Genomic DNA, 2,864 nt, shown 5'->3' on the forward strand with positions numbered 1-2,864 from the left:
CATTGAAGGACTATTTCACCTCTGTCAACATCAATCACAGCTCTTGCTGTGGCCAGGAAAGGTCTTCCTAGGATGATGGATTCATCCTCTTCCTTTCCAGTATCCAGGACTATGAAATCAGCAGGTATGTAAAGGCCCTCAACCTTTACTAATACATCTTCTACTTGTCCATAAGCCTGTTTTCTTGAGCTGTCTGCCATCTCTAGTGAGATTTTAGCAGCTTGCACCCCATAGATTCCCAGTTTCTCTATTACAGAGAGGGGCATGAGGTTTATTCCTGAACCAAGGTCACACAGAGCCTTAAAGATCATGGTGCCTATGGTACAAGGTATTATGAACTTTCCAGGATCCCGTCTCTTCTGAGGCAATGTCAGTTGATCCAGATCACTTAGTTCATTGATGAACAAGGGAGGTTCAACTTCCCAAGTATCAATGCCAAATAATTTGGCATTCAGCTTCATGATTCCACCAAGAAACTTGGCAGTTTGCTCTTCAGTAACATCCTCATTCTCTTCAGAAGAGGTATACTCATCAGAGCTCATGAAGGGTATAAGGAGGTTCAATGGAATCTCTATGGTCTCTAGATGAGCCTCAGAGTCCTTTGGTTCCTCAGAGGGAAGCTCCTTATTGACCACTGGACGTCCCAGGAGGTCTTCCTCCTTGGGATTCACGTCCTCTCCTCTCCTCACAGGTTCGGCCATGGCGCTTATGTCAATGGCCTTGCACTCTCCTTTTGGGTTCTCTTCTGTATTGCTTGGGAGAGTACTAGGAGGGATTTCAGTGATCCTTTTACTCAGCTGGCCCACTTGTGCTTCCAGATTTCTAATGGAAGACCTTGTTTCATTCATGAAACTTACAGTGGCCTTAGATAGATCAGAGACTAGATTTGCTAAATTAGAAGCATTTTGTTCAGAGTTCTCTGTCTGTTGCTGAGTTGATGATGGAAAAGGCTTGCTATTGCTAAACCTGTTTCTTCCACCATTATTAAAGCCTTGTTGAGGCTTTTGATCCTTCCATGAGAAATTTGGATGATTTCTCCATGATGAGTTATAGGTGTTTCCATAAGGTTCACCTAAGTAATTTACCTCTGCTATTGCAGGGTTCTCAGGATCATAGGCTTCTTCTTCAGAAGATGCCTCTTGAGTACTGTTGGATGCAGCTTGCATTCCATGCAGACTCTGAGAAATCATATTGACTTGCTGAGTCAATATTTTGTTCTGAGCCAATATGGCATTCAGAGTATCAACTTCAAGAACTCCTTTCTTCATAGGCGTCCCATTACTCACAGGATTCCTTTCAGAAGTGTACATGAACTGGTTATTAGCAACCATGTCAATGAGTTCTTGAGCTTCTGCAGGCGTTTTCTTTAGGTGAATGGATCCACCTGCAGAGGTATCCAATGACATCTTTGATAACTCAGATAAACCATCATAGAATATATCCAGGATGGTCCATTCTGAAAGCATGTCAGAAGGACACTTTTTAGTCAACTATTTGTATCTTTTCCAAGCTTCATAGAGGGATTCACCTTCTTTCTGTCTGAAGGTTTGAACATCAGCTCTAAGCTTGCTCAGCTTTTGAGGAGGAAAGTACTTGGCTAAGAAATCCGTGACCAGCTTATCCCAAGAGTTCAGGCTGTCTTTAGGTTGAGAATCCAACCATAATCTAGCTCTGTCTCTTACAGCAAAAGGGAAAAGCATGAGCCTGTAGACTTCAGGATCTACTCCATTAGTCTTAACAGTATCACATATCTGCAAGAATTCAGTTAAGAACTGAAAAGGATCTTCAGATGGAAGTCCATGAAACTTGCAGTTCTGCTGCATCAGAGAAACTAATTGAGGTTTCAGCTCAAAGTTGTTTGCTCCAATGGCAGGAATGGAGATGCTTCTTCCATGTAAATTGGAATTAGGTGCAGTAAAGTCACCAAGCATCTTCCTTACATTATTATTATTTTCGGCTGCCATCTCCTTTTCCTGTTTGAAAATTTCTGAAAGGTTATCTCTGGATTGTTGTATTTTGGCTTCTCTTAGTTTCCTTTTTAGAGTCCTTTCAGGTTCTGGATCTGCTTCCACAAGAATGTTCTTATCCTTGCTCCTGATCATATGACAAAGAAGAAGGCACAGAAAAATAATAATAATAATAATAGAGATCCTTTATTCCACAGTATAGGGATCCCTGTGTGAGTAGAAGAAGAGGGGGAGACAAAGAATGTAATATAATGGAAGAAACACAACTGTGAGGAGGCTAGAGATGTGAGATGAGATGTTAGGATATGAATGAATAAATAGAGTAAGATGGGGGAGGGAAAATTTTCGAAAATTATTTTGAAAAAGAGTTAGTGATTTTTGAAAATAGTTTTTGAAAAATGTTTAGTATTTATTTAATTTTTTTTTCGAAATATTTTGAAATAAAAATAAAAATAATTAGTTAATTAAAAAGAAATTTTGAAAAAGGGGGAGATATTTTTGAAAATTTAGAAAGAGAGAATTAGTTAGGTGGTTTTGAAAAAGTTAAGAAACAAACAAAAAGTTAGTTAGTTAGTTGAAACAAACTTTGAAAAGATAAGAAGTTAGGAAGTTAGAAAAGATATTTTGAAAAGATATTTTTGAAAAAGATAAGATAATAAGATATTTTTGAAAAGATATGATTGAAATTAGTTTTGAAAAAGATTTGATTTTTTAAAATCACAATTAATGACTTGATTCATAAGAAATCACAAGATATGATTCTAGAACTTAAAGTTTGAATCTTTCTTAACAAGTAAGTAACAAACTTCAAATTTTTGAATCAAAACATTAATTGTTTATGTTATTTTCGAAAATTTAATAAAAAAATAAGAAAAATATTTTTGAAAAATATTTTTG

The 2,864-nt window shown here is 37.0% G+C and overlaps 1 non-coding gene across 1 annotated transcript; it reads left to right on the top strand.

The window, feature by feature from the left end:
• Positions 1-1,460: 1,460 nt before the first annotated feature.
• LOC112746102 (small nucleolar RNA R71) lies at positions 1,461-1,568 on the top strand. The gene has a single exon (XR_003174001.1). It is a non-coding gene; the product is annotated as a small nucleolar RNA R71 (small nucleolar RNA).
• Positions 1,569-2,864: the final 1,296 nt, after the last annotated feature.

Source organism: Arachis hypogaea, chromosome 14 (assembly GCF_003086295.3).
Source record: "Arachis hypogaea cultivar Tifrunner chromosome 14, arahy.Tifrunner.gnm2.J5K5, whole genome shotgun sequence".
Lineage (NCBI taxonomy): Eukaryota > Viridiplantae > Streptophyta > Magnoliopsida > Fabales > Fabaceae > Arachis > Arachis hypogaea.